The sequence below is a fragment of the Antechinus flavipes genome, chromosome 6 (genome assembly GCF_016432865.1).
Source record: "Antechinus flavipes isolate AdamAnt ecotype Samford, QLD, Australia chromosome 6, AdamAnt_v2, whole genome shotgun sequence".
Lineage (NCBI taxonomy): Eukaryota > Metazoa > Chordata > Mammalia > Dasyuromorphia > Dasyuridae > Antechinus > Antechinus flavipes.
Window position 1 is genome coordinate 53,207,537 of NC_067403.1, and position 19,444 is coordinate 53,226,980.

The following is a 19,444-nucleotide window of genomic DNA, read 5'->3' on the forward strand; positions in this document are numbered from 1 at the left end:
AGCATCTGTGTAGAAAATGGATTGGAAACGAGAATGGAAAGAGGAAAGATTGCAAAAACTCTGCACAAAAGATAGTAGAGATGTAGAATGTCTGATCAAGGATTTGGAAGTAAGGACCCTATGAATAGAGATAAAACAGATGGATAAATAGGTACATAGATGAAAGAAAGAGAGAGAGAGAGAAGAGAGAGAGAGAGAGAGAGAGAGAGAGAGAGAGAGAGAGAGAGAGAAAGAAAGAGAGAGAGAAAGAGAGAGAGAGAGAAGAGAGAGAGAGAGAGAGAGAGAAGAGAGAGAGAGAGAGAAAGAAAGAGAGAAAGAGATAGGTAGATACGATTGCCAGTGTTTAGAATGTGGGAATATAGTAGAGAAAACTTGAGTGATTAAGAGGATAGTGGTGCTCTCAATAAGAAAAATAGGAAGTTGGTAGGAGAGAGCTTCATGGGAGAAGAAAACTACAAAGGAAATAAATTTTGCTTTTAAACTTCTAACACATGGAAGAAATTAAACTAATGATGAAGAGGGAGGAAAAAAGCACTGTAAAGTAATGGAAAAAATCAATTGACTTGAAGCCAATAAACCTTTTCTTAAATCTTGGCTCAGTCACTCATTGTTTATTAGGATCTTTGGGGAAAGTAATTCACTTTATGGATTTTTAATAATGTGATGGAAATAGTTCTGGACTTCAGGTCTAGAGAACTGAATCAGAATTCCAACTGCATCATTTACTTATGGCCACATTTGTGTGGCAAAATCGCTTCACCTGTAGGATTCTTGATTCTATCATCTGGAAAATGGAGATGGTAATATTCATATCCATACTTCACAATATTGTTGTAAGAAAAACTGTCTTTGTGAATTTACAAGCTCTGTTTAAATTTGATTTATTGTTCTTATTGCAAAATAAGTTTGAGAATTCCTTTTTTAAAAAGTGAGTATGGCTAAAATGGTCCTCGTTGTATGACAGTAAGTTTGGCTAAATATTCTTCACTGGCACTTCACCATGTCAGCAAGTGCTTAACTGAGGCCCCCCCAAAAGAAGAAAAGTAGCTTGTCAGCTTTTCTGCCTGTTATGACAAATTAGACCTATATCCCAAAAGGTGCACTGCAATATTAAAGTCCATTTATATGGGCTCTGAAATGTCCCCCTGTGTGTACTGGCCACCATACACGTGCTAGGGAATTGTCTAAAGGCTGATTCCTCAATAAATGATGTGGAGCTGACATGGCTGAAATCTCCTCCCAACTAGACCAAAACTGAGTGAAGCATGTGTCCTGAGGGCCAATGCAGACCAAATGTAAAAATAAATAACATTAGTCCCTTCAGAACAGGGCAGGATATAGTAATTAAGACTAGCTCCTAAAGAAACTAAAGAAACACAGAGCTTAATGAAAATGTCAGACTCGGTGACTTATTAGTTATTGCCCAAGTGTTCAGAATAGCAGGTATTTGTCTACTTGATATCTAAGAACTCAAATCTTATCAGGAAAGCCATCATAGACTAGGAGGGCTTCATTAGTACTGAAAAAGAAGCAAAGTAAATGATTAAAACACTGATGCAGTAGGTCTAAGAAAAGAATAGAGAAGATTTCTAAGATGTTGAGGTAAAGAGTGAGAAGAAAAGTGTGATTGAGAAGTGATTATCTACATGCATAAAGTATTCAATTGGGAATCTACTCATCTAGGTAACTCATGATAAGAAATATGATTTCTTAGTGATGTCTACTCTTACAGAGTTGCCTAGGGGCACTGTGAGATGTATTCCCAAGTGTCCCATAGCTAGCATGTGTTTGTCAAGGGCAGGACTAGGTTTTCTTGACTCTAAGGTCAACTTCCTTTCCATAAAGTCATGGCACCTTTTTAAGTGTTACCATATAAAAATCATCCAAATAACCACAGCTTATTTAAAGGGAACAAGGACTTTAATGCAATGATGGCAGAAATGATGGGCAAATGTCACTATCTCTGCCCTTCTCCTTTCCTGTGTTTCCAAGTGCTTTCTTGAATAGTATCAAATCTTGAAGATAATTTGAGTGGCATAAATCTACTTATTAGATGCATGATGGGAGTGAAAAGGTCAAGTAAATATTTGAATATATTTATTCCCAGCTTCAGAAGAACCCAGTTGGTAGAGATAGAATTGACTAAAAAATAACAACTAATTGGTTATTGGAAGTGAGAGAAAGGGAAGAATCAAGAATAACTTCGACACTAAGAAGCTAGGTGTTTGGAACATTTGTAGTACAGAAACAAGGGAATTTGGGGTATACTTTAAGTTCAGGGCATGTTAAATTAAAGGTTTCTCTGGGACATCTAGAAAGACTGTGAGTCTTAGATGCTTACCTACTGAAAGAAGGAAGAAGAATTTGGGACCCAGTTTATGATAGCAGCAAGTATCAGGAGAGGGTGGCATAAATCAATGGAGTAAAATTCAAAGGAAGAGTGATTGGTGAGCAATGTCAGCAAAAAGGGAGGTCTGGAAGTGGTGATGGAGAGAAAGTTACATACTAGGCTCCTTCTACAAGCTCAGTGTGTTGGGCCATGAAAGAAGTATCAACCAGATAGTAACCAAGGGATGAAGTATCACCTAGAGTAGGGGTAGGGAACTTCCAGGCCACATATAAGGCCTGCAAAATTATTTGCTAAGGCAACTGCAGGTGATGATAACTGAAAACTAGGTACAAAAGCCTCCCACTGTTTGAGTTCTACAGGTTGCTAATTTTGTATGCCTGATGAATAACATTATAAACATCCAAATGGCCTTTGGCAGGAAAAAAAAAGTTCCCCATCACTAATCTAGAGAAAGCTATGATTCCATGACCACCAGAAGATGCAAAGAATATGAAAGGAAGAGATTTAGGTTATAGGAAACCTTCATCTTAGGGCCAAAAGTTCAGAAGGCATAAGCAGAGGGAGGAAAGGAGTATATGAAATACAGAGACCCGAATTGGACAGATATAAAAGTTCAGGGTAATGTAACAGGAGAAAGGCTTTTTGCCTTACAACTTCAAATTCCAGAAATTTGAGAATTAGGAATTAGTCATTGAAAATTATCAGAATTACAGAATCATAGAATTTAGAAGTTAGAAGGGAATCCATCAGTCATGTAGCTGAACCCCATCATTATAACATAACTGAAGAGTGTTTATCCAAAATAGGGTGAGTGTCAGTTGATCAAAATGGGGGAAGAGAGGTTTGGTGGTAGAGATGATAAAGATGGTAATGAAGGAGACTATTGAAAGGTCAGTTCTAGTGATAGAGAAAGGGGAGTTCAGTTGTGAAGGCAGTCTTGAGTTTAAAGAAACAAGAGTCTCTTCACTTTCTATTCCTCTCCATCATTGTACTATTGAGGGGCTTAGGACTCTTGAATATGGGGAGTAAATGCATGCCAAACAGGATAACCAGTGCCAACAATGTCATTATCATCTGGGCAGTACCTGGGACCTGGTGGAAATGGAGGATAAAAGGTGCTATATTCTTAAATGGTGGGGGTAAACACCATCAAGTGATGGAAGATAGAATTAGTATATTCTTCACAAGAAGAAGAGCCATGTATTCAAAAAACATCAAATCTTGAGAAGATCTGAAGTCAAGGGTCTTACTTTCAACACACATAATGATGACAAAGGGTGAAGCAAACAATTGACAAGCACTTATTAAATGCTTAAAAATATATGGCATGTGTCCAGGGAAGAACTTCAACATCAGAGTATCATTGGCACTTCTTTTTCCTCTACAATAGGGGTCCTTACATATTTGTTTTTTCACTGTTTGTGAATCTTCTTTGTTTCTAGTCTATAAAATGTCTATAATCAAAATGGGTCATATCAGACATTTGCATACATATGGATGCTGGTGAGATCAGAGTACTTCAGTAACTTATTTTTTCACGCTCATAGGATTTACATGGTATATTTATGTCAGTGATTCTTGCCTAATCTCAGATCAAGAAAGAAAATTGAAAAAAATAGGAAATAAAGGGGATTTCTGAAAAAATCTGAGCCAGTCATTTTAGACACTAGAACTAAAATGACATATTGATGCATTGGTTTGATGATTTTCTCTTATGAAATTACTTGTGAAATGTTTCATATTTTCATGCTCTGAAGCTCAACTCTTAACTTAATCTGAGACTTACACCATACCAGTACTATCTTTAAAAGCCTATGGGCAAAGAAATCTGATGTGACATAAATGAACTGTGCTCAGTAAAAACTGCTTCTCAATACTATCATGGTGACCTGAAAGAGTTAATGCAGTTTCCAGAATGTATGATGTCCTCTAGGAAAATAACATATACTGGCAAGTAATAGTTTAACAAATTGAGTTCTGGGTGCTACAGAATTATAAGAACATTGACAAGCTGTGACATGTCCAGAGCAAATGAACTCAACTGGTGAATTGCCTCCAAAACAAGTCTCTAGAACAAGGGTTGTTAACTATTTTGATGTCATGGATCCCTTTTCAGAATAATGTTTTTAAATGCATACAGTAAAACACATAAGGTTGCAAAAGAAAAAAAGATATATGTATACTGAAATAGTAATCAAAAGACATATTTTTAAAGTTCAAGTTCATGATTCTCAGGTTAAAAACCACTGCTTTAGAGAATCAGTTGGAGGAACTAGAGGTGTTATACTTAAGAGAAGACTTGGGGGGGGGGAGATCTGATTAGTTTCTTAAAGTATTTTAAGGGCTTTCATGAACTTGTTCTGTTTAGCATTGGAATAGAGAATTCAGAACAAAAGGTAGAAGTTTCAGAGGTAGGTTTTAGCTCCATGTTGGGAAAAACTTCTTAACAATCCAACTGTTTTTAATTGTTCAAAAGAGGAATACAGCATGCACTTATATAGGTATTTATAGATCACATACAAAACAGGTACACTGTAATATGGGAGAGAAAGTTTTAAGCAACAGAGTGATCCAGAAAGGTGTATGGAATAAGATGCTTGAGGTAACTCTTGAAGAAAAACACATAGCCCAAGAGGTAGAGTTTAGGGATAAGAATCTTTCAGACCTGGGGGAAGGCCAGTACAAAGGCATGGAAAGAGTGAGTATTGAATATAAAGAATAACAAAAAGACAAGTTTGGCTACACTGTGGAGTGTGTGAGGGGAGTAATGTTTAAAAAGATTTGGAAGAGTAGGATGGGGCCAGGTTGTGAAGAGCCCCCAAAGGCATTTGTATGTGATATTAAAGATATTAGGGAGCCACTGGAATAAATTAAAGAGGGAGTGGCAAGGTTAAACATGCAATTTAGGAAAAAAAACACTTTTGTGGCTTTTGGAGGATAGAATATGGTGGGGTTGAGACATGAGTCAGAGAGATTAATAAGGAAACTATGGCAGTAATCCAAGCAAGAGGTTATGAGGGCCTGAACTAGGGTGGTGGCTGTATAAGTAAAGAAAAAGGAGACTATCCAATGACGATAATAGGACAAAGTTTGCCAAGTGACTGTTTATGTGGGAACAGAGTCAAGAATAGCCCAATATTGCTAATCTGGCAATATTGACTAGCAGTATGGAATCATAATAAGAAGGAAGTTAAGAAGAGAGATGGGTTTTGGGGGAAAGATAATCATTCTGTTTTAATCATGTTGAGTTTGAAATGCCTATGGGCTGTCCAATAGGCAATATAAATGCATGAATAATACTCAGGATAGAGGCCAAGAATAGCTAGCTAGCTAGGTATGTGTATGTGTGTGTATATATATACACACACATACATATGCATACATATATATATATATACATATGCATACACACATATACATGTGTGTGTATAAGACGTCCATAATGAGGTAAAAATTGAACCCATGGGAACTGATGAGGTAACAATTAAGAAATCAGAGGATAAAAGAGAACAGTGCTCAGTACAGAACCATGTAATACATGTACATTTAGTGGATTTGACTTAGATGAAATCAAACAAAGGAAACTGAAGAGAGGTTAGATAGCTAGAAAAAAATCAAAGACAAAGCAGTGCTACAAAAACACAGAAAAGAGAGAGAATTCGGGAGGGAAAAGGTGGTCAACATTATTGTGCTACAAAGAAATCAAGAAAAATGAGGATGGTGGGGGGGGAAGCCATAAGATTTGGCTTTTAAGAAGGAGCCATTAATTTTTAGAGGGATAAGTTTTAGTTGAGCGATTGGATATGATTAGATATGGAGCCTGATTGGATATGATTTAGAAGACAATGAAAGGAAGTAGAGGTAATGGGTATGACATCTCTATCAAGACTGAGAATGAGAGGAGGTATGGAAGAACAGAGAAGAGGGTAGATTTTAATGTGGTCATGTTTGTAGGTAGTAAAGAAGCAGATAGGGAGAGACTGAAAATTAGAGAAAGAAACAATGGTATTGTTGGAGAAGACATGAAGGATCAAGGTATATAAAGAATGGTAAAGAAAAGATCAGAGACTACAATAAAGGAGAAATGGCAGCTAATTACTAAAGTGAATTCTGGTTTCTTTGGTAAAATATAAGGTAAGTTTTGGGGATATGGTTGCTGTGCAAGAATTGAGGATACTATAACGAAAAGGTTATCAGTACATTCTGTAGTGAGTGGGATACTAGATGAGAGTAAAAGAATCATTTTTCTGACCTTAGATATTTGATTTGATATTATTTTACCTTAGATAACATAAATTTGTAGTGAGCCCAATCAACATAATTTTGTGACTTTCTTCATTTCCATTCAAGGGCATATGAGTAGGAATAGAAAATCAAATGGCTAGAGTAATCCAAAACTGGAATTTAACAAGGTGAAATAAGATAGACAAAGGGATTCAACAGTGGAGAACAGTAAACAGTTGAACTAGTTCAATAAAGAGTAAAAATTGGGAAGAAAATGTGTAGCTGGAACAGGAATGATGTCCTGAAAAAATACAGATGGATAGCAAGATTAAAGGTCATAGTGAGGATAAAAAAATGCTTTATAAGGAGTAAAGCATAGAGAGAGATATGATTATTATAGAATAAAGGAATTCCAAAGGTCATGATCGTGGAAATGAAACACTTATACTTAGTTTCCTCCCCTGTAAAATGAAGGTTTTGGCCTTTAAGTTACCTTCAAGGTCTACATTCTCTGTGATTGTAAACAGAACATGGAAATAGAATTAAAAGGAAGTAGGATGTTAATGGAGCTCTCCAGTAACAATTCCTGGAGTCCCTAGCTTACAAACACAAATTTGGAATTAGAGGAATTGAAAATTCACTTAAAGAAATTCCAGTTCCACTGCTGATGCTGGTCCTCTCTGCTACTTTTGACATCCTTTGTAAATGATGTCTTAGGTGAAATTCCAGGTCACCTGCATCAAAGGCTGCCTCTGTATTGAATAGAGATATGAAATGTCTGGGAAGATGTTGCCTGCCAACTTGGGAATTGCGGTTCAAAATTAATGAGAAGAGATAGCTAACATTGCATAATTAGACCGATTTCCTTCCTAATTGTGGTGTATGAGTAATGGAGCTTCAATTTAATAGAGCAGTAACTATTCTTATTGCAACATTAATTGGCCCACATGATTAAAACTATTTACATTAATGCTGATGTTTCAAGACCTGGTTAATACTGAAAATATAAAAATGTAATGTGTGTTAACATTGTTCAAAGAACTACAACTTCCTGACTTTTTTTTTGCTTTAAAATGAGTCTATCTAATGGTTTATTAATTCTGTTTCATTTAAAGACTTCATTTTCTTATCATATGAGCCAGAGGAGGGAATAACAAGTAAGAAAAACTGCATTTCACCATGCAGATCTTGTCTTCCAATCAGGTATCAAAAAATAAAGACAACATTATTTTAGAGCTGGAGGAAATGTTAGAGCTCATTTAGTATAATCCTCTCATTTTGTAGATGAGAAAACTGAAAGGAATGTCCAAAGTCACACAGATAGTAAGTACTAGAGTAAGATTTGAGCTAAGTTTACAGATTCCAAATCCAAATCCACCCTATCAGACCACCTCCCTTCAGATTCCATTTCAACTTGGTTATAACTCTTTTCTGTTCTTATTAACATCTCACTAGCAAATATTTATTGAACATCAATTAGATTAATGATGCTAACTTAAGAATATGAGCATAAAGTTACTTGCCCTCATAGTATTTATATTTGAAAGTAACTGTGGTATTGGGGGGAAGGGGAGGAGGAGAAGGGAGAAAGAAGATATTACATGACAAAAAGACAAACTTAAAATATTCAGTTATTGAAAGCTGTACCTGCTTTGAGTGTTTTTTAAATACATTTTCCACTCCCCTCTTATTATAGAATTTTTGTAGCTGAAAGTGGGAGATAATGGATGTGTGGCTACATCATATATGTGATGCCCTATAAGCTTTCAGAACCATGGATAGAGACAGCACTCTCTATTCACTGAATACTGTCCAAATATCCCTTTCAGGCTCATAGGTGATAACAAGTAATACTACATGTATTATTGTACCCCAGTACAATACAAATAGTATTACAAAGACAATGAACAGAACTCCCTACTTGCAAGGAGCTTATATTCTAATGGAGAGGAGAAGCATATAAATAAGTATATGCAAAATAAATTAAAAGAATAGATATATTAATGAAAACAAAACAAATATAAAAAGAATAAAGTCAAGTAGTTAAATACAAGGTAGTTTGGGAGGAAGGGGTCTAATAATTGGTGGAATCAGGAAAGGCTTAAATAAAAAGTAGGGCTTGAGCAGAATCTTAAAAGAAAAGAATATTTTATGAGGTTTACCTGAGAAGGAAGTGTATTCCAGGCATGAGAGACAATCAGTGAATAGATGCAAAAATGGATATTAAGTATCTGCATATGAAGAATACTGAGAAGTTTGACAAAAACATCACAGACCTATTTAGTTTACATAATAGCTATGATAATAATAACTAGCATTTAAGTAACACTTTAAGGTTACTTAAACCATTTAAGTTTCTTATATATGTTATCTCACTTAATCCTCATGGTAACTCTGTGAGGTTGTATTATTATTGTAGGTGTTGTCATTACCTACAGGGTAATATAGGAAGTATCTGAAGCAGGATCTGAATTAAGAACTTTCTGAGTCTATTCCACATAACTGCTTCTAGGTAAATTCAATTATTTGCATACACACACACACACACACACACACACACACATAGTGATGGCTTTTTCTGTACAGCATCTTATTAGTGATGTGGCACTTTCCTATGATGCTACTTATGATGCCAGCTGCTGAGATTGAGATGAGGAACCCAAGCACAGGAGATGGTATCCTGGAGGTCATTACAATTATGAAAATTCCTAGAACTTTCTATATTCCTGATCCATTTATCTTTCCTTTTCTAAAAATCTTTCCTCCCAGCCTTAGTCTCCCAGCATATTTGTACTCTTGACTTCATCCTTGAAGGAAGATTCCAGCAATTTGTCCCTTATTTTTGAGGGATAATAAGTGTCTCCTGTTACTCCAAACATTCATTGGAAATGTTGGGGATTGGGAAATATATGTGGGAGGGGCAGCGTGCTGCTTCCTTCTTCTTCATGGGCTGGACCTGCTTGTTTTTATTTTAAATACCAAAAGGGAAAGAAAATTTTACACTTTTTAACTCCTTCATAATTTTTCATCTTCCTCAGTAAAGTAGGTGAATTGTAGGGGACTAATTGTCCCTTTAAGTTAAATTCTACATGAAGAAGACCGATGTGTTTAACCAATTAAAAGAACGGAAAAGATTAGTAAAGACAAAATGGCATTAAATTTATGTGTGAAAGTTATGAACTGCAAATGTGTGCCTATCAATGGCAACATGTTATGAGAAAATACTGTTAACCTCTTCAAAACTTTCTGGTAAAATGGACAGTCTTCTAATGAGAAACAATTCAAACCCTTAAGAGATTTTCAGTAGTAATTTTGTCTGTATCTAATCTGAGGTCTGAAATCTGCCTTTGACATGGATATAACATGTGACTGTGGAGAGCAAATCAAAGATTTAGAGCTGCACAGGATCTTACAGATTATCAAGCTAAACCTTTTCAGTTTACTAATGAGAAAAATAAAAGATATGACTCTATAATATTGTATCTAGGAAACTAAGAGTTATTTGTTTTCTATAATACAGCCCTACCTATTTGGCTACGTCTCTGTTCTCAGCATGCTGTCAATCAAACCTTTAGGCCATTGCTTAGCAAGCAGCTTAATTGAATTAAATAAAAGAGTAAAATGTGTGTGTGTGTGTATGTGTGTGTGTGTATAGGCAGCATATTTAGGGGGAAAGTGCTAAATTTCTCTTCATATTCCAACTCCAAGGCTAAAATGCCATTCTTTATGGTTCCCATAGAGTGAGAAGAACAAAATTCTGTACTTCAGAAAAACATTCCAGTTAGTACCAACTGTGGACAGAATGTGATCTCAGTTATTTATCGCAGTCTGCATTATCTGTAAATAATAAATTATAAATTATAAATAAATAATAAATCTGTAAGCTAGATTCCTCATCTAGTTATACAGTCAAATAACTGTATAACATTTGGTCCTGTCTTTATCATATCTCTGTGTTGCTTGCTCATTGGCTTATTGAAGAGAAAATCATTTGTCCAACGTTGATCATAATTGCTCATACCTGTGCGGTGGTGCAGTGGATACAGTGCCAGGCCTGGAGTCAGGAAGACTCCACTTCCTGAATTCAAATCTAGCACCAGATTCTTACTAGTTGTGTGGCCCTGGACAAGCTATTTAACCCTGCTTGCTTCAGTTTCTCATCTGCAACATGAGGTAGAGAAAGAAATAGCTATTCTACTGTTCACTACATTTGAGATCTTAAGTATTCCACTTAATTCCAATATCTTTGTCAAGAAAACAACAAATGGGTTCTTGAAGAGTTAGACATGATTAAAACAAACAACAGGAAAAGATAACATCCACCTCCAGTGAAGCAATTAGTTTCCATGCCCTTTGTAGAAGCAGGCTATAGCATGGAAAGACATGCTCCCTGCTAATATGCTTCCACTTCTGTGTCATCATCCTTCAGTTTGAAAGTCTATGTCTAATGACATAGATGTCCATCTTGTATGAGCCCCTGAGGAAACTACTTGTTTTTCATAACAATACTCATTATTCATGACCCTAAACTCTTTTAAGTGATGGAATTCATGGGAAAGAAAAAAAAGCAAATTTCCAGACAAAAATCTACAGGAGTCTATATATTGATAACCAAGACATAAAGAGTTGACTTTGAAGGTGGAAAGAGAAAATAAAAAGGGAACAAGAAAAGATAATGGAAAAATGAAACTGTTATCTTCTGAGGTCAGGTTTATGGAAACAAAGGAAGTAGTAGGCTTTGCTGACTATAAGATGTACCTAACACCAGAAAAAAAAAAAAAAAGAAAGGAAAGTAAATAAGGTAAAATATTCACAAGATCATAGATTTAGGGCAGAAAGGGGCTTTTTAAAGTCCTCTAATCAACACCCCTTATTCTACAAAGTAGAAAATTGAAGTCTCCAGACTAAGTGGAATGCTTAAGATCTCACAAGTAGTAAGTGTAGAGCTGAGTCTTAAATCAGAGCCCCTGATTTCAAATCATTTTTATTTCATTGACTTTCATTGATGATCAAGTTATTGCTTAAATTATTTTTCTGAATGTCCAACTTTAAGGTCCAGCTTTGCAAAATCTCCCATTTCTGCCTTTATATAGCCTTTGTTTCATCTTTCCTTTTGTCCTCCTTCTTACTCTCACAAATCCTTTAGTCTCAAAGACAAAGTAAAAACTCTGAAGATGAAGAGAAGGATTTTGGGACATCTCTACCAACCAAAAGATATCCATTTTATGTCTCTTTATCTTCCTAGTGCAGCCCACATGAGTTGTGTCTGTCCATAATAGCATTTATGCAAAATGAGAGTGTTTACTTCAATAGTCTCTTGGGTTCCTTCCAACAATTGATATTTTCTTCTGATCCATGATCTACTAAGTTATATACAGGTATATTGGTGAAGGGAGTTCCTTGGGAGAAAGGGTACTCATAGTAGCAATTCCCTATACTGATAAAAAGGCATCATTTTGAGTTTTCAGGTATGCATATAAAATGTATGTTATATGCATGTACATTATACAAACATAATTTGTGCATACATATAATGAATATGTATGTGTATTATATTATGTTTATATTTGTTTTATGTTAATTCTGAATATAATTATATATTTATTTGTTATCTCCCCATTGGAATGTAAATTTCTTACAAATAGGGCTTGTTTCATTCTTTGTACTCATGTCTCCAATACCTAGCACAATGCTTGGAATATTGTAGATGCTTTATAAAAATATGTTGATTGATTGAATGTAGTAAATATATACCAATACAATTCATGTCTGCCATATTTTAACCTGTATATTATATGTGTGTTTCTATGTTTTATATATGTATTTAATGTCATATAATTGATATATTTAAATGCAAAAAAGGAAGTCACTTCTGGAAATGCATTATCCTCAAAGATTGAGCATCTCGTTTCCCTTTTTCTTAGACAATTTCTTTTCATTGACTATAATCTTTTCTAAATTTTATGTTCTGCTTTCATGTTCCTACTGGGTTCAGTAACTAATCTCCATGTTTGTGTTGCCCTGGTGAAGCCCATGGGACTGAAGTCATAAATTAAGGGCATATGTTTGTAGCTATAAACAGGGGACAGATTCAGAAAAACACAAATATGCCAAGGACTCTATTCTTACAATGGCAATGCTAAACTGCCGATTAACCTTAGACTTACAGATTTAATCAAACACCACATCCCTGCTGACATCAAAGAACTGAACACTTTAAATTGGCATGATTGTATAGGCAGCCCCAGGAAGGAAGGGGAGAAGGAGGGAAAGCAGGATTACTCCCTTCAGGCATTCAGTTACCACTTAGTGGCCTAGTAGAAGCAATCTATTCAGTGGGGCTTAGAAGAATAAATATGCTATACAACACAAAAGATATTGTTTGTGGGCATGCACTTTCATGTACATACATAGATATGTGTCTATATATACAAAAGTGTTTTACACACCTACACACAAAATTTTCCTGTCATCCTAGCCAATCTGAGAGGTGTGTGGTGGTATCTCAGAATTGTCTTAATTTGCATTTCTCTGATTAATAATGCTTTGGAGCATTTTTTCATATGGCTGGAAATAGTTTCCATTTCTCCATCAGAAAATTGACTGTTCATATCCTTTGACCATTTATCAATTGGAGAATGGCTTGATTTTTTACAAATTAAAGTTAATTCTCTATATATTTTGGAACTGAGGCCTTTATCAGAACCTTTGACTGTAAATATGTTTCCCCAGGTTATTGCTTCCCTTCTAATCTTGTCTGCATTCGTTTTGTTTGTATAAAAGCTTTTTAATTTGATATAATCAAAATTTTCTATTTTGTGGTCAATAGTGATCTCTAGTTCTTCTTTGGTCATAACTTCCTTTCTCCTCCACAGGTCTGAGAGGTAAACTATCCTATGCTCTTCCAGTTTATTTATAATCCCATTCTTTATATCTAGATCATGAACCCATTTTGACTTTATCTTGGTTACAGTGTTAAGTATGGGTCAATATCTAGTTTCTGCCATACTAATTTCCAATTTTCCCAGCAGTTTTTGTCAAGCAGTGAATTCTGTTTCACTGGGATCTTTGGGTTTGTCAAACACTAGATTATTAAAGTTATTGACTATTTTGTCCTGTGAACCTAACCTATTCCACTGATCAACTAATCTATTTCTTAGCCAATACCAAGTGGTTTTGGTGACCACTGCTTTATAATATAGTTTTAGATCTGGTACAGCTAGACCACCTTCATTTCAATTTTTTTTATTAGTTCCCTTGAAAGTCTTGACCTTTTATTCTTCCAAATGAATTTTGTTGTTATTTTTTTCTAGGTCATTAAAATTGTTTTTTTGGGAGTCTGATTGGCATAGCACTAAATAAATAGATTAGTTTAGGTAGTATTATCATCTTTATTATATTTACTCAACCTATCCAAGAGCACTTAATATTTTTCCAGTTGGTTAGATCTGACTTTATTTGTGTGGAAAGTGCAGAACACATATTTTAACACACATATTTTGAAAAGGCAATGTATAATTCCCTGACACTAGAGACTTAAGTTTGAATCTTGTACTTATCATTCCTGTTACTTACAAAGATTGTTTTTTATTCTCTGTACTTTTTGGACTACAAATTGAGGGTGTTAGAATAGATGATTTCTAAAGTTCACAGTCTACTCCCAACCTCTGGTTCTATGGAAAAATCAGTGGCTAGATCAGGAATCTAGAAGCTAGAAGACCTGAGACCGACCTCTTATGATCTGTGCGGCCTTGGTAAAATGATTCAACTTTTCTGAGCCCTTGTTAACTCTTGTATAAAATAAAGATCATAGTAATGAAAATAATGTTCTCTACCTATCAAATGGCTGGTTGGAAAAATCAAAGATTATCATAATGGCTTATATAGTCAACCTTCAACTTTTGCATGGATAATGTTCCTAGAAAACAATGTAAAATTAAAAAACACAAATGTTGATACATTGAATCTATGGGACATAGGTAGTGAGGTTCCCACATCTACCCAAAGTATATAATCTTTCTCTAGAGATTACTGAAAAAATACACTTTTTCTTTAAACAATTCTTTATGGCAAAACATTAATTTTGGGTAATATGCATGTTTTTCTAACACAAAAAATAGGAAAGAACCTATAAAACAAAGTACACAAAATAAAATTGGTAACACGTAAAACGTTTTTTTCTCTCTAGCAATTCCCTAGAACTCTGTGTTCTTTTGAGCTAACATCTCAATTAAAAAAATGATTTCAGACAATATTCATTTATAGCATCTTAAATGTTGTGTAGCAAATAAAATTTCTGAAACTAAAACATTTCTTAACATAAATCTTTCCTTCTATATTGTATCAGATGGCAGTATAAGGAAGTTGTATTTATATAATGAATAGTCATTAAGTAATACCAAATTTGCTCCAGACATTTGGGCATGAAGTTTACTTCACACCTTTAATTTTTTACCAAGCCTTATCACTGACTTTGCTTGCTTGGACTTAGAGCTTAAAGAACTTTCAGTAAATGTTTTAGACTATTTTATGGAGAAGTTACACAGGGCAAGCACTCACAAAGTGGTCAGAGAAATGATAAAAGACAGTTGCATGATCTCTATTAAGAAGTTTAGAATTAATTTTATGATTACAGGGAGACACTGGCACAGGACCACCAACATGGCATACCTTCATCAGAGAAGGTACTATGCTCTACAAGCAAAACAATTGTTTGACATATGCAAACTGAGAGAATCTACCTCAAATGTTCATAGGAACTATTTGTGTCCAACCTGTGACAGAGCATTCCAAGTTTATATTGGTCTGATCAATCACAGTCACACACACTAACTTGATTCTAATACAGTAATGTCATTTGGGTTCTTTTCAAGAATGAAGGATAACAACAGTAACAGAAAATTTAAATTTTAAAGGCAAACAAGAAAAATATGTCCTGAATGCATTTGAAGCTCTTTATAACAATAGAGTGAATAAGACCACTGGAGTGTCTAGGAGGATACCAGCTGCTTCCCAAGCTTGTGCACATTGCACTTCTCATTTTTTTCTCTATTGCACATATCTGCAAATGGGCAGTTGCCAATGCAAAAATGAAAATGTGGTTACTAATGAAATCACATGAATGCTTGAAGTTGTGAAAGTTAAACCTGTGAATGTTGAGGACTGACTGTATTTATAAAATACTTTTCCTCACATTTTCATCTCTCTATGATGACTCCCAGATCTATCTAGCTAGTTCCAGTCTCTTCAAAGTTCCAGTTCACATCAATCAATCAATAAAACTTATTAAACAACCAGAAAATATGCTAAATGCTAAGAATACAAAGAGCAAGATAGATAGATAGGTAAGTAGGTAAGTAGGGGGAGAGAGAAAGAGAGAGAGAGAGAGAGAGAGAGAGAGAGAGAGAGAGAGAGAGAGAGAGAGAGAGAGAGAGATGATAGATTTTGGAAATCAGATGTAAGTCCTTTGGAAGGCCTAAGCAAGGTGAGGCTATTTGGAGGAAGCTTTTAGGAGGCTTAACAAGGCCAATTTCCCAGTTGATATGAATCTGAGCTCCTTCAGATTATTTACTGACAGTTGACATGACCGAAGTACATTTTGAACATACATCTCAAATTCAAGTCTAATATGGAATTCTCATCATCTTTCCCTTATAACCAACCTATTTTAATGCTTTGGATTAAGTTCAAAGTTCACTATAAAAAAGTTTGAAGTACACAATAGAGTGAGAAGAAAATAAAGCCACACTTCTTTATTGAAGAAAAATACTCATAAGTCAATAAGCATTTTATTAAAAACTTATAGTTTAAAAACTTAAGTTCCTGATCTCTCTCTCTCTCTCTCTCTCTCTCTCTCTCTCTCTCTCTGTGTGTGTGTGTGTGTGTATGTGTGTATACACATGTATATGCAGAAAGACAATCTTTGACTTTAAGAATAATATATTCTACTGAGGTAATACAACACATAGAAAGAAATCGGAAAAGGGAGGTAGAAGGTACACAGTCAGAAACACTGTCCAGGTAAAGTCCAGGTAGGAGAAAAAAAGAGAGCCTTGAAAAAAATGAAAACATGATTGGTCTTGGCTTCCTCCTTAAAAAGTTTCAGGTAAGAACTTACCAATTGGAGGGAACCCAATCAGAGGTCGACAAATATTCCAATGTATGAAGTCCAGGACTAGAATCAGCTTCTAGGGTGGAGAGGTTTCTGGAACATTGTAGAGAAAGTCTTGAAGGAGAGTTAGTTCAGTTTGGAAAGGAATAAAGACAATAAGTAATAAGGGGCAGCACAAACAAAACAGTGTAGTTTTTTAATCAGGTTCTTATTTTGATCAAGCAAGATTAGGAATTGTAGATAAATGCTGATGTATAGGGAAGAAATGAAAAAAGATTCTAGAGGATTGAATTGATATTGCAAGAAGATGGCAGGTTAGAGGCAGCAACCCATCCAAACTCTGACAATATTTTCCTCTGAACAACTTAAAAATAGTGCCTTAAAATTTTAGAGCAGCAGAGCCAACAAAAGATCAAGATGATCTGATCTTTCTAGCCGGAGACAGCTCCAAAGGTCTGCAGGAGAAGTATGTTCTACCAAGGTAGGGGGCTGATCCCATATACACAGATCTAGGAGACCACTGTGATAGCAGCAGCAGCAGCAGCAGCAGCAACTTCAGGAACTCTCAGCCCAGAGTTCCTCAGCCCAAATAGTAAGGGGTTCAGTCAACAGGTCAGAAAGCGTTTAGAGGGGACCCTTTGCTAACACTGGATATGGCTGGTGCTGATTCACAAACCTATTTATTACTCAAAGTTTTTAGTTGCAGTTCTAGGATGAATAGAATGAGTGTGATTGGAAACAAGAGAGCAGGAGCTCGAATTGTAGTTCCAAGGAAGAAAAGAAGACTAGTGCTTGTGGTTGAAAGAAAGCAAGGGACCAGGTCACAGTTTCAGGGCCAAAAAAGATTCTAGCCCTTAGGGTTGTAGAGTAGTAGGGGCTCTTCATGGCTAAAAACTAGAATGCAGACCAGGAAACCAGGGACCACACCTCTCTCTAGATCATACTATCTTGGAAGCACCAAAAATTTGCAGAATCTCAGAAATAGCTCTGAAAATGTTATTTAGTTGAGGTCCTATACTTTATGAAACAATTTTGGGAGTTTCTTGGCAAAGATACTGGTGCTGGAGTGTTTTGCCACTTCCTTCTCCAGTTCATTTTTACATATGAGAAATTGAGGCAAACATTAAATGACTCGCCCAGTATTTTTGAAAACCACAGCACACAAAAGCTTAATGCTTGGAATGCTGACTCCTCAATCCCATGTGAGAGAGTTTAACATAAAGTTTGAAGTCAAGAAATAAACTTGAAAAGTGAATAAATAACAGCAATACTACCAACAAAAAACTTGACCATAAAAAATTACCATAGTGTCAGGGAAGATCAAGACACTAATTTAGAAGGAGACAACAAGGTAAAAATTCTTACAACCAAGCCTAAGGAAAAATACATAAGCTCAATTAAAATTCCTGGAAGAATTAGATAAGAGGGATAGAGAAAAAAATTGGGAAAAGAAATGAGAGTAATGCAAAAAAAATCATAAAGAGAATAGCTAATAAAAGAGGAACAAATGATATTGAAGAAAATAATACCTTAAAAAAACAGAATGTTTTTCCTAATGTAAAAGAGGCACAATTCACTAAAGGAAAGAATTTAAAAAGAAAAATTGGTCAAATTGAAAAAGAGGTACAAAAACTAAAGAAAATAATTCCTTAAAAATTCGAGGTTAAAATAGAATTGAAAGAATCCATTGATCATCTCCTGAAAGAGATCCCAAAATTAAAACTCCAATAAATATTGTAGCCAAATTGCAAAGCTCCCAAGTCAAAGAGAAAATATTGTAAGAAGCCAGAAAGAAGCAGTTCAAATATGATGGAGCCACAATCAGATTCACACAAAATTTAATACTTTTCACCTTAAAGAAGTAAAAGGCTTGGAATATGATATCACAGAAGGCAAAAGAGCTAGGATTACAACCAAGAATAACCTATCCAGCAAAATTGCCTTTGGAGGAGGAATAGATATTTAATGAAATAGAATCTTTTTTTTTTCTTTTGCTGAGGCAGTTGGGGTTAAGTGACTCACCCAGGGTCACACAATTAGGAAATGTTAAGTGTCTGAGATCAGATTTGAACTCAGATCCTCCTGACTTCAGGGCTGGTGCTTTATCCACTGCACCACCTAGATACCCTTGAAATAAAATCTTTCAACCATTCCTCCTTTTCTTTCTTCTTCCTTATCTCCTTCCTTTCTTTCCTTCCTCCTTTCCTTCCTTTTTTCTTCTCTTCCTTCCTTGCTTGCTTCCTTTCCTCCCTTCCTTCTCTCTCTCTCTCTCCCTCTCCACCTTCTTTCCTTTCCAATTGATTAAAATTTACTTTGTTTTCAATTCTTTGTGATCACAAAAAGTACAGCTATATATTGTATTGGTATATATTGGAACTTTTTTCTTATCAGTGGCTACCTTAGGAGATAGGCCTCCTTCTCAAAGTATGCTGAACATAATTGAAAGAAGCAGTTAAGTGACTCAGTGAATAGAATACTGCAGGCAGGAGTCAGTGAGCCCTGAGTTCAAATTAGACCTTAGATACTTACTAGGTGTGGAACAATGGGCAATTCACTTAATCATGTTTTCCTCAGTTTCCTCATTTATAAAATGAGCTAGAGAATGAAATGATGACAAACCACTCCAGTATTTTTGCCAAGAAAACCCCAAATGGGATCACACAAAAATGGGAAAGGACTGAAAATGACTGACCAACTATAAAAACTTATTCTTCTCTGCTAAGCTAAGCTCTTCTCTTTTTATAAAAATCTAAGGAAAG